The 27,628-nt window shown below is 41.9% G+C and overlaps 1 protein-coding gene across 4 annotated transcripts in view; it reads left to right on the top strand.

Moving 5' to 3' along the window:
- Positions 1 to 27,628, top strand: part of pag1 (phosphoprotein membrane anchor with glycosphingolipid microdomains 1) — a 51,969-nt gene that overhangs the window by 2,035 nt on the left and 22,306 nt on the right. The window contains exon 2 of one of the 4 annotated variants that reach the window (XM_044335863.1): positions 8,990 to 9,144. The exons of 2 other annotated variants lie outside the window; for them this stretch is intronic. The gene's annotated coding sequence lies outside the window, so the exon portion shown is untranslated. Of the gene's footprint in view, positions 1 to 8,989; positions 9,145 to 26,836; positions 26,989 to 27,628 lie in introns of those variants that run through there. One more of the 4 variants, XM_044335864.1, reaches the window with a different exon arrangement.

Here is a 27,628-nt window from a genome sequence, read left to right as displayed (position 1 = left end):
ATTTGTGTTCTACTTCTGCTTGTTTTCATATCATTGTATTGTGTTTATGAGAAAGTCGCTGGCAGGCTTTTGCAGCTTATAACACCCACGTGCCAAAGGGTCAGAGGTGGATGTCTGTGTATCGTTAAATCTCTGTCGCTCCATATGCGATTGGCTGCATGGTGACGAACGTTATGGGGACAAATGCTTTGTGACAATTTGAACTGTGGAGCACGCTAGCGTTTGGAAGGAGACAAGATTGGTTACTTGCAGCTGTTGCATGTAAGAAGGGAGAGGAGACGAGCAAAAAAGGGCTGAGAGCGTTCACCGAACTGCGCCAACGTGTTGTAGTAGAGCTTGTTTTAGCTTTTTTGTTCACACAGCCTTTAATTAAATGGATCACATTTCCGCATTTTCCCCATCCAGCTTGGATAGGAGGGTCTAGCCCAGTATAGGTCAGGGTATGCCTGAAAAGAACTCGATAATGGTACACACTGTCAGCCAAAGAATGGGGAAAAAGAGCTCGCGAGAGAAGTTCAAACCTTGTTTATTTCTCACCTCTACATTGCCAATCGTTGCGTGAAGTGAATTGTTGGTTTCAGAAAGTTAGAGAAATTGTCAGATGCAGCCCCACAATTTCTCACACCAGAAAGATTGAGAAGGGTTTTAGACAATGTTTGAGCATCGTTGGAGTATACCGGCACCTTTAATCAGATTTGTCCACATGAGACAGACTAAATCAGATCATGCATGCACGCGTACGTGTAAAAACGACCTGTGTTCACATTAGCATCGGTTGTTTCTATAAGGGTTTTTGTCCACACTGAGACGCCTCCTTCTCTGTAGGTCAGCAACAACAAAACTGTGAATCACAGCCATTGCTCTGTCCACTCTTGCTCTTAACCATCACTCATACAGCTGAACTTACAGTTCAGTTGCTCTCATGTACTTGTTTCTCTGTTTGGGTTGTTCTCATTCTAATTTTGATCTTGGTTAACCACCAGATAGGACAGATGTCTGTCTCATCTCTCAACATTCTCATGCAGGCACAAAAAAAGTGTTGATTGTTTCCAGGAAATGACCTTAAATGAAATCTGTTTAACCTCAGTATCAAGGATGTGGTATTTGAAGTCATAGCACCTTGTTGTAGTATGACTTTGTAGAAAGTCATTTGCATTACCAGAACTGTTCCGTATTCAGGAGGGGCGAGGTTGAACAGCTGCCTGTAATTCTGTGCTCATTAGAACTGGTCATAATGTGTCTGGACTGATGGAGAACACAGTGATGTTGCTGCGCGAGGCCTGAAAGTCCTGCTGTTGGAAGGATGGAGCATAATCGCACTCTGTTTGACTGCTGTGAAAGTTTCATCATAGGTTGTCAAGATGTCGTTTAGCAGACTACACACATTTCACACCCACTTAGGCTTTAACAAGCAAGAACCCCCATCCTCATCATTGGTAGGCAAACAGTGGAGTGTTTGGCTCTGCACCCCAGGTTTTGCAATTACCCTGCATGCCCCGTTTGACACCCCTGTCCATCTGAGACAGACACCTCAGGGAATTCGACCAAGAGATTGAGTCTAGAGGAAGAATGTGTTTCTGCGACTATCAAAGAACCGAATGTTTGTTAAATGTCAGGCTTGCTTTAGATGGAGCAGGATTCTATAATGGAAATACAAAATACTGTTGTGTGCTGTTGTTGCAAAGAATATTTGTTCTGGCATTGATGTGGAACAGAGCAAAGTAGAGGAGCTAAATGTAATTATTTTCCCCTTAGATGCAGTCCCTGCTGTGTTGGTCCGGAGAGGATTTTATGGGATAAAAGCTCTGAGCTCAGATTTGAATTTCCATCTTTGTATGGTGTTTGCTGTGTAGCTTAAGTATATGCACCAAAACATCACCGGAGAGGTTTGCATATTAAACCCATTAGTTTTATATGTAAACTCTTTCAAGGAAATAACTAAACTTGTCATTTGTTTTTTCATTGCTCACATTAAAGTTGTTTTTTTAATTTTAGGAAGATGCAGGTTTTCACGTGCATGTGGGAACTTTCGCTGAGAATGAGGAAATATTTCACAGCCACTCATGCAGCTCGGAGCCATTTAGCAGGCAAGACACAGTGGTTCGCTCTAAACTGTCAAGGAAACACCCATTTGTATTTGCTTGTGTATAGAAAATGTTGTATATTCATATTATAATTGTATATTCATAACTCTTTTGACTTGCAGCGTAATGAGCCTGTGGTAAATATTGCTGTATGATTTAAGATCATAGCGTAATTTGACATCTTTGAGATTCTTCCCTATCATTTAGCGTGACTGCACACATTGACGCTCATTTATCCGCCATCTTTAATGTGTAATCTTGCTGTACGCGGTCTGTCATTCAGCTGCTGGTGAAGAAATGACCATTAACTTTGCTCTTGTTCGCTCCAGCCGAATTAGAGACGGTCGCTGAAAGTGCCTTCTGCTTGTAAAGATTAGAGTTCAGAGTGAGAAATGAGAGAGAGAAACAGGGGTTCAATCAGAGAGAGTGAAGCAGGGATTGAACGAGAGAAAAAAAAAAAAAGCCATTAGATGGAGCGTATGACAGATGAGGAGAATAAAAAATGAGCCAGCAATTCTAATAATAAAAAGAGGATATTGATCTACAGTGGGGTTATCACCGGTGCTCCTTTCGTTCTCCTCAGCAGGATTGACCCTTTGAAAATTGATTTTTCATTTGTTCTGTACAGTGTAAAGGGCACTTGTTATGCTTTTTGAGACCCCATTTGCGGTGGTTATTAGTGCGCCTCTTCTTCTAAAGGGACGCAAGCACACAATCTTCAAAGGGCGCACTCGACAGAGTTTATGAATCTTCAACAGGTTTTTAGAGCTTTAGTGTTCAGCTCAGAATTGCAAAATTCCCACCGTGGAACCAGAGGCACATGTTGAAAAATAGATGACAAATATTCATTCTGAAAGGCTTTTTTTTCATACTTCAGTGAGATCAGGAAGCCGCTTATTTAAAGCAGGGAAACTACCTAATGCTCTGCTGAGCTGAAATGTTAAACCAGTTAATCAATGACTGATGGAGTCAGTGAACCATGATGGATCTCTTCAGCAAAATGTGGAGTTTGTCAAAATTTATCATACAGTCGGAGAATCTGGTAGTAGTGACATACAGCTTCATCACTCTGATCAGATTAAATACATTTTATTCCAGGGTAGAGAGTGTAGTCAGATCCATATATTATTTTGATTACTTCTCTATTCTCTGCCTGTGATCGTGGTGTGTAAAAATATGGGTTTAAAAAGTCTTTAAACCCTGCATGTATTGTGTACATACTAATACATGCTTCAGTTCTACTAGCAAGAGGCCCATTTTTGAGACACCAAGCAGCTGAACTCATTATGTAAGCATACCAAACACTGGAATGCCCAATCTCACGTGTGTGTGTGTGTGTGTGTGTGTGTGTTTGCAAGCAACATGTCACACGTTGTTAAAGCCAGACTTGTTTGTCCTGACGTACAGTCTGCCTGATCCTGCCCAGAAACACACACACACATAAACACTTAGCAGCCAAAGCTACATAGTAACCTGAAAATACACAAAAACACTCTGACAACTAACGACTAATTGCTGACAGACACGAAGCACACATGCGCCCACAGGTTATCCACAAACACAAACAGAAAGGAATCCAGCTATATGGACAGACACGCATATCTTGGGTACATCTTGGAATACCCACACATACCTAAAACTTCAATCACACTCGCCTACACACCTGTTTCCACTTACACACATATATATTTCACAATTGTTTACCTCTTTGATACATAAAGCACGCTGACACACACTGACACGCACACACTGTTATCAACTCAAGGTGGCCCTTAGCAATTTTCTCAAGGATAACAGGGTGTCTCAGCTTGTGTTCAGGCTATTCTGCTGCTCTGTGTTTGTGTTGTGTGCAGTCTCTTTCTGCAACAGCACTAAAACAGACCTCACCTCTGAGCTACAGTGTGACAGAGCGAGAGAGAGCGAGAGAGGGTTGAGGGAGATCGTGGCGTGTTCAAGGCAAGTAAACACTGCAAATGCGATTAACTGAGATTGCCTTGGGGATGCTCTAATGGGAAATCAGAGTCCCTCTTCCCAAGAATTGTTGGTAACACAAGCCGTTATGCATTCCCCCCCTGATGTTAGAATCTATATCGAGAGAGAGGGAGAGAGTGAGGGGACAGGGTTGAGGAATTTTAAATGACTTGCATTCTGGTACACAGTCGTTGCTGTGTAGGGTTTTCATCAGAGGCTGGGGTTTGCTCAGCTGTTGTGAAGAGGGGTTTGTTGAAGTAAAAAGCTACGTAACCTTGAGTTGGAGTTACTAGGTAAAGATTGAACTTTCATGCTTAAAGGTGAAGTATCATCCACATAATCAGGTCTATATTTATATTCTGGGGCTTTACTGGTATATCTTTGCATCATTTACAGTTCAATAAACTTTATGCCCCTCAGTTCAGCCTCTGTCGGAAACAGGCCGTTCAGCTGCTGTCTCTTTAAGGCCCCCCTCCCCTCCTGATGAGCCCACTCTACTCTGATTGGTTAGCTCCCGGAAGCTGCTCCTCAGCAGACTCCCAGCAGCTCGGGGGGCTACGTAAGTAGTAGTAATAGAGTTTCACTTCTTTTTCTCATTCATTACTCAAAATGGAAACTTCTCTAATACATTCGTACATATTTGAGCCCGGATCCAATGGCTACGTAATGGACGATCTGAGGATCTCATCACGAGGAGGAAGTAGAAGTAATACTGCAAATGACGCGTTGAGAGCAGATTGAAGCCCTGGCTTTTGATTTACAGGGGAACATTTTTACATACATTTATCTCAATTTTTGGACCTTTGACTATGTTTAACTCAGATGTCTGACATCATAACAGTAAAAAACACTTTCGTTCTCTGCTGTACTTTAGACAGCTCCTACATTGTGTGCAAACAGGATGGATTTTGCTGGAAAACCATTTTACACTGCAAGTCGGTGCAGCTTTACTGATTCCAGGTTCATGTTAGTCTCTTGTGTTGGAATGCCTATTCACTGCTCCTTTCTGCTGGTATTGTTGCTTCTTGCTCTTCAAGTCAAATGGAGTGATGCCAAGGACTGGGAGTGGACAAGTAGCAACATCCTTTCTGTAAATGAAGCAGTGGAGTTCATGGGAATTGTGGTTCTATTTTAACCACAATTACTTGTAAATGTGCTTTACATGTGTCCGGTATGAACGAGCTGTGAACAAACAGTGGCCGAATGATGAACAGCGTGCGTGTGAGTGTGCGGAGTGGTCAGGTGAGATGAGGTGATGGGCAGTAGACATGGGTGAGTGAACAGAATGTGTATAGGCTGTCCCTTCCCCTCGGTGTGCAGTGGTGCTGATGCAGCAGACACACACATACTCCCACACACACACACATTCACACACACTGCAGGGGTGGGATGCTATAATGTCACCCAGGGGGAGGATCCTCATCTCACACTCTGCTGGCTAAAGCACTGCAGGGAGGGCACGCACACAGACACACACATACATGCACAGATACATGCACATTAAGCCCACACCTGTGCACATTTATGCATGCACTGAGCCTAATCTGTATTCTGCACAACCTACTTGTTTTTTTTTTGTCTTTGCGAGAACAATATCTGTTTCTATGTTTATCTGTTTTTCCTCTTTTTGACCACCTTCCTGTTGGACTCACCTGTATTTCTGCATATATATACATAAGCGTGTATTTGTTCTGCATGCTTCTCTTTCTCTGTATTTCTCTCTGGGCGTCTTTGTCCACAAAAACAATCACGGTTTGTGAAAATGGCGATGTGAATAATCATTTACTCTTATACATTTTTGTTTTTATACTGCGAGAAATGGCGCAATACAATAAGGCAGTGTTCTGTCAGTGCCAATGAGGTCATCATGTGTTTGTGAGGTCGGGTGTTCGACATCATGTGTTTGGAGAGAGAGTTCATGTTTGTAACTGGAACTGAATGAGGGTTATTGGGGACTAGATGAAATGATAGAACACAAAGAGATGTTTTTGTCGTTGGTTGGTTTTCTGACATCTGTGTGTATGAGAATGTGTGTCAGTGTAGGGCAGTGTGTGTGTGTGTGTTTCATGCTTATGTGTATATGGATGTTATCCCATGTTGTTTGGACATACCATAGTTTTAAGTGAACGTCTGTAGTGCGGTGAGGTTTTTGGGTGGTTGTTTGCTCCGTCTGTGCGCAGTCAGATGAAAGATGGGACGGCCAGTGGATTGGCTTCCATCCATCATTAAGGACCTCAGGCTGGCTGTGGGAGACTACTGACACCATTATGTCCATGTATGTTTCTCCTTTTTTTTCTTTCTTCCTCTTTTGTTTCTCTGGACCTATCCGTCTGTTTACTCCATTTTTGTTTTGTTCATATTTTTCTTCTTCTGTCTCTCCTCTTCGTCTTGTCTTGTATTTCTACACTCTTCCTCTCCGGTCACCACCTTTTCACATTTCCTCTCTATTTGTCTCCTTTCCATTCCTCTTTCTGTATCCGTCATCTGTCTTCCCTTTCCCCTTGCTTTCTCTCTCCTACAACTTTTTCTTCGTTCTTTCTAGCTTAGTCTGTGAAATGGCTGAAAACCTGCATTGCTGCCACTGGCATCGATCTTAAGCAGAGGCAATTGGGCACACACACACACACACACACACACACACACACACATACCCAAAGGCAATCTGTCCTGCTTACAATTAAAGCGTACCTCCCTCTTCCCTTTTCCCAAGCAGGCTCATAATAGGAAATGCCCCCGTTATCTGTACGCACCGGCGTATTAATATAAGCCGTAGACAAACAAGGTGTGGGTGCGAGCTCTGCTATGCCTGAGCTCTGATAAATTGCAATAGTGAGAGGCAGATATTACATGGCCGGCCTTTTCAACCTCTTTTCCAGCAAGGTTTTTTCACTCAACAGTGTAGTAATGCAGCAAGAGAAGGTGAAGAACAGACAGGTGCAAAAGGAAAAGCAAGAAATGTGGGAAATGAAGTGAAAGAGACTGCTCTCCAGGGTCAAACGCTGGTTTTTAAGTGTGGCTTGGTCTTTCTCGGTTGATTGGACAGAGGTCGGAGAGCTGAGTTTAGAATGGAGGAGGCGATGCACAGGAAAAGCCAAGGGGCCGGGCCCCTCTAACTGTATTTATAACTCTGCATGAGGATAAAATAGGCCTTTCTATTAAGTAGCCTATTTATTTCAGTTCTATTCCATTCAGAGTATGGCTGCAACTTATTATCATTTTCATCATTAACTGATATTGGTTTTTCTGATCAACCCCAGGCAACGTCATAAAATAGAGAAAAAAGCCCAACACCATTTTCCAGAGGGTTAGGTAACATCTTCAGATTTCTTGTGTTTTCAACGAACAGTACAAAAGATTTTAAGGTTATTCAATCTATAATAATATATAACAAGGAATCATCACATTTAAGATGCTGGAATGAGCTAATCTTTGCCCTTTTTGCTTCATAAATGACAAAAACTATTGATTATTAAAATTGTTCCTGATTAACTTTTAATGAAGTAATAATTTCAGTGCTAAAGGCCAAGTTCTAGAAACTAGGGGACGTAGTGTATAGGCCTACTTGTACAGCCTACTACTGAGCTAACCACAAACATGCTAGCCAGCCGGGAACATGCTAGTGCTAGTTATTCTGTACGTTTTTTCACCAATAAATAATAAAGCTAATGAGCTCTGTCGCTAATAGGAGAGAAAGTTCACACAATTTACTCAAAAGACGTATTTTTACAATAAACTCTTGTCTCATAACTGTCTGCGAACCATTTTATGTAGCAGTTCATACTCTGGCGGAGGAGGTTAAATAAAAATGGTGGTGCAACGCTGCTAATAACCTTTCTCCATTTTGGACTCTCCGGCTCTCCTTTCCCTCAAAGGTCAGCACTGTCAACATGGTTTGATATTGTTTAAACTTGCTGGTCTAAGTTCACTTCGCCTCTGTGAGCGAATCCACTAATCGTGGCAATTCCATTGGAATGATTTTACTTCTCTGCATTTTAAATGCTGGTATGACCAGGTCTTAATCCAGAAGCAGGTTGATGTGTCACACAGCAGCCATTGTTTGCCATTTCTGCACACTCAGATCTTCTGCTTATGATATTATGTGCTGCTGCTGCTGGCCCACTGCATAGACAGTCATATACAGTATGCACAGTTTACTATGAGGCCCCAAGTTGTGTGTGTGTGTGTGTGCGTATGTGTGTGTGTGAAGGTCAATAACACGATAGTGCAGCAAACTAAGATATCTTGTCTTTGTGGGAAAGTGATAATGGACACTCCCAAACCACATGAAACACATTAGGTCAGGAATTTTCTGGCCCGAAATGACATAATTATTGCTACTTTGTTTAACTTTCCTTCAATAAGGAACCCGCAAGCAAATATGAAACAATGTAAGACAAAGTAACTTCCTAAAAGTTTGTCTTCTCTGTCATGAACTTGTGACTTTGGCCTTATTTTAAAGGAAGTGATCATTTTTCTCATGGCTCAGAGTGTGCGATGATTGAAGCTATTATCTTGTTGGTTCGGAGGAAATTACTGGGTAGTTTTATCCATTTTTCTCTGGAGAAAAGCCTTTAGCCTGATTGCAAATGACTGTTTACAGCAGGGACAGTATTTGTTAATGGACTATAGGGCATTATGTCACCAGACAGCGTGATGTGTGTGTGTGCGTGTGGGAAGATGCGAGAGAGCGAGACAGATAGTGTGTGTGTTTGTGTGGTCGAGCCTGAATACGACAATTTGCATCATGAGAATTGAAGGAAAGTTCGAGAAGGATACAATTAAAGTCATTAGGACTGTTTGCACATGCTGTGTTCTGTGAAATGAAGAACGGTTGCTTACTGATATCTTAAACTCATCCAGGAAATTTACTCTCAGTCTCTCCTTGTTTTTCCCCACTCCACCCTCCTCCTTCCTTTCTCCATCTCTGTCACCAGGCTGCTTGAATAGGCTGGTTTGTTTGCCTCTGCTGGCCGCTGGTAAATATGCTTCACTATCCATGAGTAGACAATGGCAACGTCAAAACATAAAGGAAGGAAGACAGAGAATAGAAAGATCCAGGGAGAGAGAGAGAGAGAGTGATGCAGACAGAGTAAGTCCCTGAATGAATGAGTAAATAGAATGGGAGAAAAAGATGTTTGAGCCAAGTGGAAGAACAAAGAGTTGATTGTTGAGGTAAGCGAGGGGCCTTTCAGTTCCTGGACAGTTAGTCCCTGATGTTTTTCTTAGATTCCCTGATGAAAGGTTAACGGATTGGGCAAGTTTGCTTTGCTAACAGTTTCACTCCATGCTGTCCACAGAGAGAAGGTAGTGATGTAGTGCTTTATTCATTTAATTGAACTATTTTAAAGGTAATTTTGTGAGAATTGGACTTTAATTGGATAGTTATGACTGGGAATCAATCTCGATACTGTTTTAGACTGTGATCGCATCACCAAATAACTCGTTGCTCCAATTTGTCTATTTGATTCCTTTTTATAAAAGGTTTATATGTTGTAATTAATAGCTATATTAACTGTTATTAAGATCAATAATAAGCCATCGATAAGAACAGATTTGGGATTGTCTTTGCTTAGGGTTTATTTTTTCTGTTTGGTAGTAATGCAGTTGTGAGAGCTGGTAACCCTTTTTGAGAAGGTAGATGGGCGTACAATCCAATCAGCTAAAGGGTTTTTTACAACCTGGCAACCAGAAGTATGTTCCTAGTAATGATTTATAACTGATCTATAAGGTTTAGTAAATAACTTATTAACCATTGATTGGTTAAATATCCCCTCCAGTCATGTTTGAGATACATAAAACTACTCTGCTTTGATTAATGATTTGTATCTAGTGTGGTTTTTCCACAAAAAGTTCAATTACCTCATTAAAATCATACCTCATCAATCTCCCTCATTAAAAAATCCAGAATCTATGAATGTTTAAATATTTATCTTTATTAAAAGTTTAACTGCTGGACACAAGATGTCTTCTATTTCACTGAAAAATCCATTTTCCGTCTGTGCACTAGATGCTTCAAGTTTCCACATCACATTTGGGACAGTTGCCTTTTGGATCACGATTGTCTCCAAACTAGTTGTGATGTCACATATCTGTCATAGGTACGCAACTTAAACTTAAGATTTAAGGTGAGTACAGAGAAACTTTCCATCTTCAGTGGATGAATGTGAAAACAGCCTTCAAACTCTGCACATACATCATTCTGCACCGTGAAGCTCAAACATCCAACTGAAGGTACGAGAAGAAAAACAGCAACTATTTGAAAAACAAATGCCCAAATATCTCTGCTTCCAGACAGTCTCTCAAATGTGAAGATCGGCTACTTTTCTTTGTTTTCAGTGACAGTTAACTGAATATCTTTGAATTTTGGACACTGGAGAAAAGTTGGACAAATCAAGCAGTTTAAAGATGTCACCTTAGGCTCTGGGATATTGTTATAGGCATTTTTCACATGTGTGTGATGTCTTATAAACCAAACGATTCATCGATTAATCAATACAATAAAAAGAAAATGATGAGATAATGAAAATAATCGATGTATGCTGCTCTAAAATACAGAAGAACATCAAATGTCATGTGCTGCAGTCGACTGTTGCATCTTCACTCAGCTTAGTCAAATGCATATCTTTCACTTGTATAATCTTTTTTTTCACAGCTCAGTGAGATTGTGTACATACTTGGCCCAGGGAGTAGCGTATTTGAAAAATGCCTACAAAGCTTAAACGCTTGGGTTGCATTGCGGAAGCTGCACGTTTTCTTCAGATAGCAGGAGTGTGAGTTTTGACAAGAGGGGGGAAAAAGAGGGAGGGGAAGGTGAAAGTGCTTTACCTTCCAGCTTTTGGTAAAGGAAGTGATCTGAGCTCAGGGGAGGGAGGGAGACAGAGAGAGAGAGAGAGAGAGGGGGACGGACCTTTTTAAAAGAAGGAGATGTGAGCCTGAAAAACGCAGAGACCCTCCACAGCAGGTTGCTCTGCTGAGCTGCAGCGACATGAAAAAGGTTTTGAACCGCAGCCAGAACCCTGAGCTCTCCACAAATACCGAAGGACCGAGGAGAGTCGAAAAAAAAGGAGAGGAAATGATTGGAAGAGAGGAAAGTTAAAGAAAATGGAGGATTAGAGGGGAGGGGTGAAGATGAAAAGAGACGCCAGAGAGAGAAGAAGAGAAGAGGAAAGTGGAAAATAGGAGAGGACAAGGGAAATGAGAAAAAAGTGGAACCCTGGGCAGTGAAGGAGAGAAAATTGCTTCCAGTGGATTCTTTCAAGTTGACAGAGTTTAGGATGAAGCTATGGATATACAGCTAAATTCTAATGCAGGTCTTTAACTCCCTGGGAGACACTGTGCTTCTTTTCATAATCAACTGCAAACATTCTTTGTACGGAGGAGAGACAAGAGACAGAAATTCAAATCTAAAGCCTCCCTTAGAGAACGTGAGCGGATAACAGTTGAACTTTACTTTAGTTTGGGTATTACTCATTCAGAAATCAGTGCAGGGGTGTCTCTGCATTGAGGATTATTTACATCATCCATTATCTCTATAAATCAACTAATTATATGGTTTATAAAATATCAGAAAATAAAGAGTAAAGCCCAAAATCACATCTCAGAATTTCTAGTTTTGTCCAACCACAGTTCAAAACTCAAAACTTCCAATTTACTATCACATAAAACAATGGAAAAAAAGCAAATTCTCACAGCCAAGTAGCTCGAACTAGGGACTGTTTGGTATTTTTGTTTGAAAAATGACTTTAAACTCATTGCAGCTCCTCTCTGGATACAGAGGAATGTAGGAATGGAAGGATGGAGTTGAGGAGAGGGGAAGAAAAGGAGAAGGGAGGTGGAGGAATTTGGGGAAAAGAGCTAATGGCAACACTCAGACAGACTAGGAAGTGACAGCAGGAAATCCAAGTTGTAATCAGACCTACTTGATGCAGAGTTGCTAGACATAACAGACCCTGGAAATTCGTAGCATTCAGAAGTTTTCCAGTCTAATGCTATTTTTGCAACCTATTTGTTTCATCTTAAAGGGAATCCCGGATCCTATATAGATTTAGGAAACAATGGGATCACCTGAACAGTCAAGCATCAAGTCTTTTGCACTGAATGAGCGTCCGATTGGAAAGTTGAATCCCAGACTGAGTTTATTTGTAAGTTTATTTTACTGTTTACCCACTAATGCTGTAACTAACAATTATTTTCATAGCCAATTAACCTGCTGATTATTTTCTTTATTAATTGCCTTGACAATAAATTGTCATAAATTGCCCATTAGAATGACGAAGAAAAGCAGCAAATCCTCACATTTGAGAAGCTTGAAAAACGACCGAAACAATGAATCAATTGGCAAAATAGTTGCTGATTCACTGTTTCAGCTGTATTACCTCCACTTAAAGGTTTACATAAAGATAATCCTAGTTCGCTTTTGACAGAAAAGCTTATTAGTATGAGCTAACTGCGAATCTTTGCCTACTGAAGTGTAGCTAGGACTTTCCTTTTCCACTGTACAACAGTGTGTTGCTGCTGCATTGTTGCTGTGATTTGAATAAGTGTTCAGAGAATTGTTCTCTTTCGCTCAGGTTGCCAGGAGCAATAAGAACTGGTCCGCTGAAGCTTGTTTTTATCTCACAATAAATAGTTCCTCTTCAGTCCTCCTGTGTCGGGTTTGATAAAGAACAGGCTGCAGTGGCTGCTGTGGAGGGGAGAGGACGGGGGAATTCCAAAACAAGCCTCCCTCCGCTGTATATTATTTGTAAGTTTGATCCTCTCCCATCCCTGTACAGCCACTGTGACACGCGCATACTGTATGCAGACTCGTGGCAATAGACACACACCCAGTCATAAACCGGTAAATTAAAAGCCTAACTCAGAGCAACAAATGAGGCTGGGGGATTAGCTTCTTTTCAACCGTGTTATGAAGGTTATTTTTAGGCTCCTCTCTCAGCCACACAATGCCTCATAAAAAAACAAAGCGGGTAGAGTTTGGCTTTTGAATACAGATCTCTGGCTCTGTGCCTGTGGCTTAGGTTTCAGTGGGTTTGGGGTTTTTTTTCATTGATTTTGACTGAAATGTTGCTTTCTAGCATTTTACAACCTTAAAAGGGGGTTTTCTTATGACGTATGCATGAAAGGCAACCTGTAGTAGACTGAAAACTACGATTATTTAGTACAAATCGGATTTTTGTGCCATTGTGTGTCTCAGTTTTACAAACTCTAAAAGACCCGCCCTCCTTTTCCCAGCACACACACACACACAAATCAGTGTTGGCCCTCAGCCTCCACAGTAACTAATCACTAAGACAGCATGGCCTTGCCCTCTCATTAAGCATGCTGTATGCTGAAAGCAACACCGCTAATGACTCTGCATCGCCTGTTACACACACAATGCTCATAAGACTTAATGCCGTAATAGCTAAGCTCGAGCCACACAAATTCAACAGACAGACAGAGACTCTGCCGCCCAGCTGTTCTGCTGCTGCAGAGATGTGTACCAGAGTGAGATAACAGTGGGAGGGAGGGGGGTGGATTTCTGGAAAGCGTGTGATTTTTCTGCCATGAGATATTGAGACTAGCATCACAACGGCTGCCGCTTAATGCGTGCAGATGTGCGCTGCTCTTTTTTTTTTCCGTATTCTGTCAATAAACAGAAGCTATGTAGAGATTGTAACCTAAAGCCTTCCCGTGGCGCTCTTCCCAACAATACGGACGCTGTTCCAGAAACTTCACATCCCATTTGCTCTGATGCCAGGGCTGCCGGGTTCACTCTTGAGATTTTTTAGCACTTGTTTCTGCGCTGTCAGCTTGCATCCACTGATGGTTTAGAAGTAAGCAGATAGCCTCCTCATCTATTCTAGCAGAGTTAGAGCGCTTGTGCTTCACCAACTTGACGTTGTCAGCCAAGCGTGCATATATTCAATCAACAAGAATTTGCAGGAGAGCACATCAGAGCGCTGCTGAATCCAAGTCAGTGTTGTGGACTGCCTGGAATGCATAATATGCTTCTCACAAATAGTGTGTTTGTAGGGGTGTGCATACATAAAATAGAGTCTTTAAGAGTTTTTTTCGAAATATATTTCCTCAACATGGTGTTAGTGTTATTGATCAAAGTGTCTTTTACATTGTTGCACTTCATGCTCCGGCTTCTTTCGGCTTTTGTTTGTTGGTCAGCCCTAAAAACGCTCTTTTGAACTGTCTCATGCTGTTAGCTGGTGATGAATTGCATGGATAGTGTAACAGCATTGATTTCTCTTTCTCAATGTGGGGTTTCATATTGACTGTCTAAGTAACTCAATCACTTGGAAAACAACACAGAGGAAAGTACGTGTGTGTTTGTGTGTATACCGGTTTGTCCCTGTCTTTCATTCTTTCAATTTGGGATTGTGTCTTCGCATGTACGTGTGTGCAGGTATGAGAGAAGTGTTTGCAGTGCATGTGTTTGTATTGTGTTTTCATGCACACACACACAGAAGCAAGTGTTTCTATGCCCCTTGTGTGCCTATCTGTGTGTGTACAGATCTCAAAGGTCTGCATTATCAGCCTCTTGGCAACAAGCAAATGGAGAACCACAGAGTTCTGTTCTGTCTGCTCATCGTCAAGGCCCTGTCGCCCCGGGTTACAGGGTTGCTAGGGGGAGGGATGGACAGACTGGCATCACAGAAGTACCAGCTAGGCATGTGGGCGCTCCGCATCCTGATTTCCTGCTCCTTTTCCTTTTCCTTCCTCTTCGCAGTAGTACCTGGAGAAGGCTGTGAATGTATTTTACCACAGATTTATGTTTGAGTTGGTCAGACAGAAATTCATGAGTTTGACATAAAAGCAGTGATACTCTCTATTTGAATTTGGTAAGGATTCGAATAAAAGCTGTCTTATAGGTGAGTTGATTTAGGTACAGTACTTTTTCCTCAGTAGGTGCTACTCAAAAAGGCACAAACTATATTTTCCAGAAACTTGAGTCTAATGCCAAACTTTTAGGGAATTAGAAAGTTTCCATACTTGTGAATAGTCTGTTAAATAAAACCGCAGCATAAACAGGGTGTGTTCTGTCCGCACAAACAGGAAGCAAGCACGATGTTTCATCTTCCTCCTTCAGTCCAAACCGACCCACTAATTTTTATTCTGATACAATTAGCAGAAGACAAATCGCACAATACGAATGGAGTTCCTGTTTGTTTCCAATTATCAGGTTGTCATGGTGATGAATGCATGCGTTTGTTCACTGTAGGCGATAGATTCCTTTTAATAAACGGTGTCATTTGTTATTACTATAAAGTGCATAAATAACCATGATGCTCCATCGGGATGGATGTTGTTTTAAGATATGTTGTGGTTGTAGAGTGAGTGACGAGTGAGAGAGAGAAAGAGAGAGAGAGAGAGAGAGAGAGAGAGAGAGAGAGAGAGAGAGAGAGTGTGAGTGTGTGTGTGTGTGTGTGTGTGAGAGAGTGTGAGTGAGAGGGAGTGGAGGTTTGAGGCGCCAGCAAAGAGGATATGTCTGGCAGCTGTGTCATTTTGCAGAGTAAAGGATTATGGGAGAATTACAACGAATGAGCAGGAGGACACACACACACACACACACTCAACTTTCCCTCTGGATTGTGTGTGTGTTCATGTTAAAGAGTGAGTGAGACTGTGTGTGCTGTATGTTCATCACTCAGTTGCTGCTAGTGACTCGTTACTGTGGTATTTAAAGCAGCTGGTGGCGCTTTAGTCACAGTCTACCCGCAAACTCATTCAAATGCCCACATTGACATAAAGTTGTATCACACCAGATGAAGACAGCTTTGTAAAAAAAAAAAAGAAAGATTATTTCATCAGTGAAGTCCTAATTGCAGACATTTTTGAGTGTGAGCTATTCCTCATCTGAGCTCTACAAAGAAGAGTGACAATAGTGTTTAAAGGAAAAAGGCTGGTGATTTTCTTATTCTCAACAAATCTCATGTGCAGAGCCACACCAACAACAAATTCATCGTGTGTACAAGTATTGTGTGTGTATCCAAAGCCTGATATATCGTACTCAGTGTCCAAATCACCTGTCAAGAGGACTGATAGATGAAAAAAAAAGCATTTTTTTTACCAGCCAAAATAATAAATTGTCTTTTTGTGTCAAATATACATTCGTTTCAGTACATTTCATTGAGATGATAAGGTATTATGTTGAATACAGAAGAAGCTGGAGCAAAATTTGAGGCAAAATTATTTTAATATATTCATCAATGGTTTTATCAAATCAAATCAAGTTTATTTGTAGAGCACATTTAAAAACAACTGTAGTTGGCCAAAGTGCTGTACTGAGTGTAACTACAGTCATTGTGATTTGGCTCTGAGCACTTGCAAAACGCGGGAGACCTACGCTCAACACTGTACCTGAATGCCTCCTGTGTAGACGCACAGACGGAGCACTCACTGCTGCTGCTGCTCATGCTGTGCTTTCTTTGTACACACAGTGTCAGACCATCTTGAGCACTCCTACAGTTTTGCAGCACTGTTTAGACGCATGTAAAAAACACATATGGTGCGTGTGTAATTTCCTCCGGGCCATCATGCCAGATATTTCATTATATGACTATTTTTGTATAAACATTTACCTGCTATTGTGGTGGATAGCCTTCAGAGATTTACTTGCCAAACAGAAAATCTGTCCGCATTTGGTGCTTGACAGGTATTAATTTCGGACCCTGATCATATTCCTCTGTGCCGTAGACTTCCATTGTTGTCCAAAAACTATTAAAAACACATTTTTAGTCTCTGGAGAGTAGTTCTGTGTACGGCAGATGAAACTGCACAAGAGCAGGATCACGCTTGCTTTTACGTCGCTTCGTTAGCTTGTTGTGCTTCACATCACAATCTCCTTGTGCTACGTTGTAAATTTCTCGAAGAACCTTAGGACAAAGTTAAGAGGTTGTGATATGTAGCACAATAAGCTAGCGAAGTTCTGTAAATTGAACTGTGTCCCCGCCTTACACAGAACTACTCTCCAGAGACTGAAAACATGATTGCTGTTATTATTCTTTGGAGCTGTTTCTAAACAAACTGAGGGATGAAGGAACATGTCACTCAGTGCAAAGGTGTGGCTCACTTACATGTTTTTAATAGTTTTTGAACAACAACAGAGGTCTACTACACAGAATAAACTGATATATCAGGCTTTGGATACACACACAACACTTGTAAGTAGGATGTGTTCATTGTTGGTTGGGCTCTTCACATGAGATTTGTTGACAGTAAGAAAAAAATAGTAAATCTCCAGACTTATCCTTTAATAGATTATTTACTTAACATAATCCTTCCAGATATTGTTCCCTTAAACTGCTTGTGTTGCTGCATGTACAGTAAGTGACATGCGATGGAATGAAAGCATATGAAGGGCAAACACAGATTTGTAGCCTATAATAACTTTAGGATTACGATACGGTTACTGTACAATTATTATAGGATTATCATAACGCTATAGCAGGTATTGACAGGGCCTTCTACATTCTGCCCTTTTCAATCTCTGTGAACATGATTGCAGAATGCAAGTTGTTGTATGAACTTGTCATAAAGCCAAACCCACACACACATAAACAAACACACCCCAGACACACTATAGTGATGTACAAAGCCAGCCAGTCGTCTGGGATAATCGATGCGTAATGTGTCTGTGAAAGCCTGTGTGTACTTGTGTATTTTACATATGACTATGTCGTCTCTCATGCGCTCTTACACTACACTTCAAGGTTATTTTATTTCCAGCGAGGCAGCCAGCGCGAGTGAGTGTCTCTGGTATGAATTGTCATTTTACAGCCTATTATTGGGACACGCTCCTTTGGTGCGACGTGGTCTGTCGAGCGACAACAACACCCGGGGAGGGGGTTCGACCTCTGAACATCAGGAGGGATGTTAACAAGCTTTCCTTGATCCCGGGGTGTTTGTCATACAACAATGCACACATTTGCGCAGATGTGTGGTCACAGACAGATTCTCGCATGACAGCGTACTTCAGCTGTGTATGGAACAAATACACTCGATTCAGAATTAATTCACAGCTACAGCTGACTCGAGGGCAGTCAGAGAACTTTAATATCTCATTCTTATAATTACTCCCAAAAAATCAACGATTCAGTTTGCTCCAACAACTTTCACTCAGCTTATAGTGCATTTGATAGATACATTAACTCTGTTGATTGAAGGGCTGATTGCTTATTGAGCCGTTGATTTTTTTCTGTTAAATGATTAATGATACAGGGTAAAATGTAATGATAGATGTTCATCATAAGAAGCCCAAAGAGAAATATGACAATTATATTCATGATTTGAGGCATAGAAAGCATATTATCACATTTGATAAGCTGTTTTTTAACATTCACACATGGTTGGCATTTTTACTTGCTAATCACTTAAAAAGTAATTCATAATGAAATGTTTTATTGATTCGAGCATCATGGGTCCCAGCAAGCATCATGTAACTACTGTAGGGCCACAACAAAAGACTGTTTTCATTATCGATTCATCTGCCAGTTATTTTCGCAATTGAGCAATTTGTTGTTTTGTCTATTAATAGTCAGAAATCATACCTTCATATTTTCCCAGATGTCAAGATGACAAATTTATTTTTTCGACCAACCAACCAAAACATCCTCATAAAAAAATTACAGTATTGGTCTAAAATTCAGGCTGGCAAAACCTTTCCAAAACCGTTACAAATCACTGTTAAAAATAATTATACTTTATAGTGTGGAAACGCTGTGGTTAAGGTCTGGTTAGGTTTAGGCACAAACTAGAACTACATCCCTACATATACTATAAGGGGACCTTATCACCTTCAAACATCACCCCACCTTCTCATTCTTTACTGTCAAAGCTGTCCAGTAAAGGCAAAATACCATAAAAAACACTCTTTAAAAATGTTGTCATTAATTAATTTTCAATCAACTAATTGTTATTGCTTTCTACCACTAATTGTTTATAACATTACTGGATAGACAGGTCTCAATCTCCATGTAATTTTAGGACTATGAAGCTGCAAATACAAAAAAGAGTAAAAACCTGGCTGCACTGTCAGCAGTTCCTCTTCATGGGTCAACGCACTAATGAACACCATGTGTGTTGCGGGTTTGAGTCCAGGTTGTAACATATGTCACTATCCCACCTTTTCACCCATCCTGTCTTTGCTGCTTCTTACTTTAGAACCAGTAAAACCAGTAACCCCCCCCCCCCCCCCCCCCCCCCCCCCCCCAAAAAAAAAGAAACAGTGTGATGCTCCACTTTACAAATCCCAGAATGAGGCTATGGAGCTCATTATTGAATCATCATGTGGACCAACAGCTCGACGCGTTGATCAATTATTCATAGGAATAGACTCTGAGGTGAATAACAATTGTATACTTGTGTACAACATCAGCTGGAAATAGCAGGTAAAAACTTTCTATCACAAAAGTGCTTACAGCCTCCCGAATGTGCTGAGATTCTGTGCTTTACTCTGGAGGCTAAATTGACTCTCACAGCGTCTCGTTGTGCTTCAGAGGTCCATTCATGTCCTCTTCTACTTCCCTTCCACTCTATCTCTTTCATTTCCTGCAGAGATCTTAAGAGGATGAGGTGGGGGCTTTTTGGGCTGACTCCAAACATCTGTTATAACTTCCTTTACCTTTACGGATCTTCACATGAAAGAGTTCTCAGCTTGACACTTTGTTTTACAGTCACACTCTAGCATATACAGTATAACGGAAAGTTTTTACTTTACTGTCTCTCGTATCTCCTTTTTAATCAATGAAGTTAGGGGATCAGTGTGGAAGATGCTTTTGAAGCTAACTGATACTTTATACACAGTAGTCAAGACTGCTGTTAGCCTTTTCCTACAAATCCTGAAGTATTTATTTCATTACATTTTCTTGGATTTTAGATTCCTGGGAGATTCTGTTGTATTTCCACCTTAAAAATCACAATGAAACTTAAAATGAAAGTTCACTTTTCCTGATAGATATCACATATTCTTCCCCTAGATATATATTTTTCTTTCACACATGTGTGTGAGCATGCCCACTTTGCAGACAAAACACACTATAAAAGGACTTGGAAAGATGAAATGAGCGATGATTCTCTCCCTGCTAAAGAAAGAACCTCTCTCGCTTTCAACAATGGGAACCCACCCTTTCAAAGGCAGACAACTTCAAAGGCCTGTGTGCCATTTTCATTTTTGCAGCACTTGCTCACTTTTGCAGCTGGTTGCAGCCCACGTCGCTGCGGCTAGTTTTGCCACAGTGACATGGGCTGCAACCAGCTGTTTATTAGTGGCCTGTCAGCAGAACAATAGCTGCGGTAGCCGCATGCTGGAGCAGGGCAAACACAGCTAAGCTAAGCTAAGCGACGAGGCCAAACCACAGAACAGGGCCAGGAGAAGCCAAAACACAGGAAATTAGCTGCTGTTTACTTTCCCTTGTCTAGACTTGTTCCTACTAATTAAGTGTGAAGAGACCCCATGTGGATTTCTCATCTCAAAGGAGCGAGCTTTCAAGGTTACGGCGCGCTCCATTGTTTTTGCTGCCTCTGATATGAAGCAGCATTTGACCCATTTGTGGCCCCTAGGACTTTGTACTGTGGCGTTAGCGCTACAGTAATCCCTCAGCGACCCAGAAAGTCATTTCTAGAGCAGGTGGTTATGTGGGCCATAGGCCTAATAACACAACAATGGCGTCATATGGCTGAGAAAGTGTTAAAGCCAGCAGGGGTTTGGCATCTCATTGTACATTATTAAAAGCATCATGTCATATTTATACCATCTCCAAACTTTGAGCTGTGCCTACGAGTGTACAGTATTTGATTTTAATCATCTAAAAGCAGCTGAAGTGCATTTTGGGTGTGTGATCTGCCGCTGAATGGTATATGTCTGAACACACACACACACACACACAATCGGGATTGTAGAATTTGCAGTGTGTGACCCAGAAGGTTTTATTAATAGGAGAAAGGCTGATGTCACTCATCCGAGTCACCCATGCATAGGATTAGAATGAAGTATTGCATGTGCATATATGTGTGTGTGTGTGTGTGTGTTACTGAGCTGAGGGATAATAAGAATTATACTGTCTGACTTTTTGATTAAACCTTAGTAACCCTGGTTTAGCTTCATCTGCCTTAAAGGACCATTTCACAGATTTTAAACCTTGTCTCTAGCTATCCAAATTAGGGATGTAGTGTGAAAAACACCTACAGTTGTTGCTGATGTTCTCTGTCTCTGGGGCAAAGCTGCAAAATCTGTTCTCTTCTGGCACCAGAGCCGTCATTAGCCTTGAACTACAGGCTATTTCAGCTTGGATTTCTAGTCTCCACCTCTGGGTAGCCGGGGCATGCTCTATATGCCACTCAAAAACGAAACTTCCTTGTTGTCTTTGCTTGTATTACAAACTAGCTACGTTTACGTTTAATAGCAAAAAATGGCATCCCAAAAAACGATTGCAGAGGACGTTATGGACGTGGATACATTTTACCATGTTTTGGCTGACTTAGATATTTAGCCGTCTTTATCCTAGAGTTGTTTGGGGGTTGGGTGTCAGAAGCTCATGCGCAATGCATCCCGGTACGCGTAGACACTGCTGGCAGGGCTCCGTGAGCAGTAAAACTCAGCTTTCCCGGTCAATATTGCACACACTGAGGAATTTATTGCTTCAATTGACTACATTTACCATCAACACTAATTGGACAGCCACATAAAATGTGGTTAAATTTCCCTTTAACGCTAATGTCTTCAGTATGGCTGAGTGCAGCTGTATCGTTTTACTCATAATTCTGCAAGATTTTGCACACAGGATGTTTCTTGTAAAACAATAGGGTGAAGGTTGACACGTTTCCCAGCGTGCAGCTGCATTCCTGTAGCATCTCATGGGGCTGTTTCGAGTACAGTACGAGGACAGAAGGGGTAAACCAAGAGGACAATCCCAACAAACTGCACTGTTCTCTGGGGCATCTTTTTCCAGATGAGGCCCTCGTCTCACGGCCTCTGATGAAACACTCTGAAGTGTGTGTGTGTGTGTGTGTGTGTGTGTGCGTGTGTGTGGGTGGCCTGTTTACATTCCTCTGATTCCTCATGGGAATCCTGCTCTCTATCCTCTGTTCCCTAGCTTATTTGCCTGGGAAGGTGTGTGTTTGTGTGTGTGTGGATATTTTTAGACTTCTCTCTGGAATTCAATTGGCAACTGTCCTCACACCAGCACTTAGCCCGGGTCAAACTTCACTCCCGCACAAACATACACATACACACAAACACACATCCTGATGCACTCTTTAACCTTGAAGGGCCTCCTGTTGGGAGATGAAAGTGGAAATGGAAAAGCTAGGCTAAAAGGCTAAATGTCATCCTGTGTTCTTTGCTGTGTGCATTTTGGAAAAGTACGCGTTTTGTCCCTCCTCCAAACTCTGTTCTCTAATTGAGATTTCAAGGAAATCTCACACAACAAATTTGTCGTAGGAAGTGAGATGATTGCAAGCAGCTTAGCGCAAAATCTGCAATCTCTTCTTTGGCTCTGTTCACACTGTTAATTCCTTCTCATGAGATGATTTTTTTTTTTTTTTGCTCCTTGCTGTGTCGGCTGTCGGTTCCCTTTTTAAAATGATCTCCCTCCTAATTTTCAGAAGCAACAATCACCGGAAACCAAGCTTGGGTTTGTGCTCTTTCTTGGTATTTGTATTTTGTTGACTGGTTTATGGGAGAGAGAAGAGAGAAGATGCCATGTTACAACCATCAAGAAGTTGTTTACATCTTGCAGCGTCTATTTTAAGACACCATGTCCGTTTTTCTTTTAATTGACTTCCTCCTTTGAGAAATCCTTGCCATGTACAGTATACCGAGCAACATCCTGTCTGCTCTGCAATAATTGATATGTGTCACTGATAGACTCTCAGGAAGTCATGAAGACAAGTCATTATCACCATAACATGATGTGCATTACACATTTCACTCACCGTCAGCAGCACTCGAGGGGTCAGAGCAGTGCGCAGTGTGTGTGTTGTTGCAGAGCGTGTTAAGTGTCCAGGGCTTCGATAATGGCCTAATGTGAGTTTGCGTTCAGAGGCATTGAGAGGTAAATTACAAAATGCTATAATGCAATGGCTCTTGATTTCAAGGGGCACTCTGGAAGAGTGTGTGTCGGGTTAGAGTTCGGACGTGTGTGTGTATACTGAGTGAGTGGAGTGCAGTGGTTTGTGTGTATACGAGCTGGTGACAAGGGAAAAACCTGAATATATGAGCGGAGAAACCAACAAGTCCTCCAAAATGACTTAAATCTGAGCTGATTATGAAAATACCTCCTGTCAGTCAACTCATCAATTAATCTGCTGATCATTTCAGCTCAAGAGGCTCATAGTAGCCCAACACCTTGCTAAGACACAGGTGGTTTCTCCCTTTAATTGTAACCCATATGTATTATTTGATCAGCACTATTCACTTTCTAAAAGTCCGTATCAGTATTCCGCTTACTTTTCCTATCGGCCCCTCTGCAGGCTGTGAATATTATCAGTGAATGTCTGTCCTGCTCTCTCCACACATCTCACCACATTATCCACCCACTGTGTCCAAATGGATTTGCCTCCGGCCACCTCAGCTTCCTTGAAAGTGTCAGAGTGTGAAGGTGTCTCAGATGCATTTTGCCTCTCATACTGCTGCCTGCACACTCGAGTGCTTTAATGTATTCCTTCACTCTTCTCTCTGCCTCCTCCATCTCTGTCTGTCATGCTGATGTCTGTCGCCTGCTAATTGGCTCGTCTCTATTTGGATGACTCTGTGTATGTGTGTGTGTGTATGTGTGTCCATTTGAGGGTTTGTGTTTTTGTGTCTTGAATTCCCCAAGTGTACGTGCGTGTAAGTAATCGTGTAAATGTGCGTGTGTGTGTGTGTGTGTGTGATTGACGGCAGATTTTCCGCCACCAGCAGGCATTCTGTTACTTGGTTCATTTGGTTTTCAGCTTTCCCTCGGGACACACTGAGCAGCCCCCATTAACTGATTTGAGAAGGGCTGTGGCAGCCACCGCCGCTTTGTAAATAATTATTCTACTGTGTTATATATGCATTATACATGATTTAGCCCTAGTTTTATGTAGCTGTTCTGCATATAGTAAGCATTTTGTCCAAAAAGAATGTTTGACAGTTTAAGTATGCCTTTCATGTCATGGTTGTAAGGAGACATCCACTATGTCTCTGCTATCTTCACTGGTTAATGACAGGTGATCATAGTGTTGAGTACAGTAGCAGGTCAACCTTGTTAGAAATATTTGCAGCTTAGAATAACATTTTGTGCACATTCTCTCCAAATTTGCTGCCAGTTTTTCTCCTTTCTAACCTGGAGTGCCTCCTCTCCTCTGAAAACTCTCTCTACTCATCTACGCCATGAAATATGGAGTAAGCTTCGACTTGCGAAATGAGAAATCAAATGGAATTGTGGAAAAGGTGAGTATCTGCCTTGTGCAATCTTCCCGAGTTGCTCAGGCGTGGGCTGCACAGATTTAACCAGAAATCTGAAGATTGCTGTCTGAAGGTTGCCATGTCTTGCAGCATCCTCCCCCCACTGCCTCTTATAGAGGTTGCCATGTATGTTTGGCTGCAACCCCCAGACGCCCCGCCCCACCCGTCCGGCCCCAACCCCCAGCTGCTGTTTCTGATTGTAGATGTGCCCTTTGAGCCCCTGCAGGGTTTCATATTTTACCATATCTTTATGGGCTAGCAGACATGTTGAATATGCTATGGTCTGGAGAGGGACAAGGCTCTGGAGACACAGCAGGAGAGTTGAGAGAAGAGGTTGAGGGCAGGAGGATGAGGAGAGGTGCAGGGAAAACCGATTAGACAAAGAGAGGAAGGACAAGATACACAATTGTAGGAGAGAAAACAGAATAAGGAGAGAGAAGAAAGAACTGTTGGTTTATGTGAGGGGGAGGTAGATCAGCAGAGCCAGAAAAGGAGGGAAAGGGGTTTGTGTGTGTGTGTGTGTGTTTGTTTGAGTGCAGCATGATATTAAACAATCGCAGCCAGCAGAGGTCTGTCTGAAAAATGGCTTGCACTGAAAGGTCACATCAGCACTCCACAGCCTCTTTCCACTTTTTCATTCCTAACTCCTTCCCTCGTCCCCGCTCCTTAACCTCTCCTCATACATGCGTGCACACACACACATACACACACAGTAGTACACCCGAGTTTTGCTCCCTCATAAACACAGCCTCAGTGCAGGTTGGAAGGGTCCGACCCCCCGCCATTCACCCCGTCTGGGTCGTCTAATAAACCCACCCCTGCTGTGGTTAGAGCCTTGTAAAGACGGATCACATTTCCATTTCAGTTGCTCATCTGCTCACACACACACACACACACACACACACACCTCTGCTAATTCCCATTATTGCCCTGTGCCTTTTGTCCAAAAAGGCTGGAGGAGATAAATGAAGTGCTGCGTGGCGATTTTCAGTAGTGTGCAGCCTCAACAGCTCAGGGGTGTGGCCGTAAGACCTGAAGGAAGAGAGAGTTATATTTGTTCGTGTTAATGCATCTTTGATAGAGAAAGTGTGTGTGTGTGTGTGTGTGTGTGTGTGTGTGTAAGTGTGTCAGAGCAAAAACGTGCATCTACAGGCATCTGTTGCATCTCATTAGCAGCTTTTGGAATGAATTACCTCAATGGATTTCTCTGTCTTATACACACACACACACACACACACACACACACACACACACACACACACACACACACACACACACACACACACACACGACATCCTTCATCCCATTCCATCCAGCCTGATAATCCCTTTATCTTGGCGGCTATTCAACACATAAAGGCCAATGCCACTGAATAATGATGTGGTCGTATCTACTCCTCGTTCGCTCTTAATGCTAATCTTCATCTCAAGGTGACAATGATGGAGAAATTTTATGTGTACGGTCGTTCTGTGCTGAATAAATCTACTTTTTTTATAATCGGGGTGTGTGAATGTTTGTATGAGGGAAGTTAATATTTTACTTTCCTTTTTAAAAGAGGTAAAAAGAAGAGAAATGTCTGGTTTTTTTTTAGCTTAGTATCAAATGAGTTGAACTGCAAGAGTCAAAATCATGTTGTGAGTTGCCAACACACGCACACAGAAACAAGACACCCCCCACTGCCCCCCCCCACCCTCCACCCCACACACACACACACACACAGAACAACAGACACACACACACACAGAGCAACAGACACCCTTTGTTTTCCCGCTCACTTTGCAGCCCGGTCCATGCTCCTCGTCCTCAAACTCCCAGAGTTCAACAGTTCAACACGCTCCTCCTCCCTCCCTCCCCACCGGCAACCCTCCATTGGTGTTTGCAGAGAAGGTCACTTACAATGTGAGTGACAATCCCCAAAATCATTACAACAATCCATCTCTTTTTTCACGCTCTGTGCTCCCATTTACATATTTGGATGACACGCCTGGCTGGTTTGTTTAATCACAGAAAACTGCTCGGCTGCACAATTACTGAAGTCTGTTTTGTTTTAGCATTTTATTATGAGTGGATGTCACAAAGCTAATCATTTTGAGACAGTGACAGAATGCCTTTTTTTTTTTTTTTTTTTTTTTTTTTTTTGCTGGAGTGTGGGGAATAAAAGTGCTTTGTCAGGACACGCACGTATAAAAAACACGTCCTGCTCAGCTCATTAAATTTCAATTTAACCGACGTTTGCTTGCCAAGCAGCGTGGCGAAAACACGACCGTTAACAGTGTGTTAGGAAAGTTTTTGCTTGTGTCATATTCAGAGGGAGCCGCAGATGTTTGGGTCTTAACACTGATGATACACTTCCACTTTTTTCAGAAGCGGAGAGCGTATTGAAATTGAAAGACTTATTATGAGTAAGAAAGACGCGGCTAAACGAGCCTGAGAAAGCTGTTTTTCAAGAGCACGAAAAAGGAGGGAAGGAAGGAGAAAAGTGGAACTGAAATTGAAAGGCTGAAAGGCAAGAAAGTAAGTGTTATGTTTTTTTTTCCACAGAGTGTGCTAGCACTTAACACAGACACACATTGTTGAGCTGAGCTGGACGAACGCTTGCAGAATCAAGTTGTAATGATTTAAATGCAGAGCAACAGCCTCAGGCGATAATAGGGGAGATAAAACCGGAGAAAGAGGGGGAAAAAATGCCTCCCAGAGATGCAGAGGGAGCAGGAAAAAAAGGTGACGAATTGAAGTAAAACATGCAAATGATGCTAAACAAGTGCTGTTTCTATCCCACATGTAAGCATTTTGTTTTTTTTTTAAGCAAGGTTGCATCCTCTCTTTGTCATGAAAATACCATAAAATTTGCACACCGCAATCGGAGTAGTCTGACAAGAAAGACGCCAGAGGTGATTCAGCGTCAATTAAGTTCTAGCTTTGTTCTCATCCAATCGGAATACAGTAGTTTCTGCTTCAGCAGTGCGTGTGGAAAACATCTGCAGGCCTCAGAAGAGTTCAGGGTCATCAGTGTGCTTGAAGGCCGGCAGAGACAGACAGGAAATGTTTCTTTCCCATGGGCCTGTGTGACATTAACTGGAGGCAGATTTTAGAGACGCACACACATATGTTTACACAAAACCCTGCACATACTCACAGAGCCCCCGTGGACTGT

This window comes from Thunnus albacares, chromosome 19 (assembly GCF_914725855.1).
Source record: "Thunnus albacares chromosome 19, fThuAlb1.1, whole genome shotgun sequence".
NCBI classification, from domain to species: Eukaryota; Metazoa; Chordata; class Actinopteri; order Scombriformes; family Scombridae; genus Thunnus; species Thunnus albacares.
Note: the sequence above shows the minus strand (reverse complement) of the source record. Positions and strands in the feature narration are given on the sequence as shown.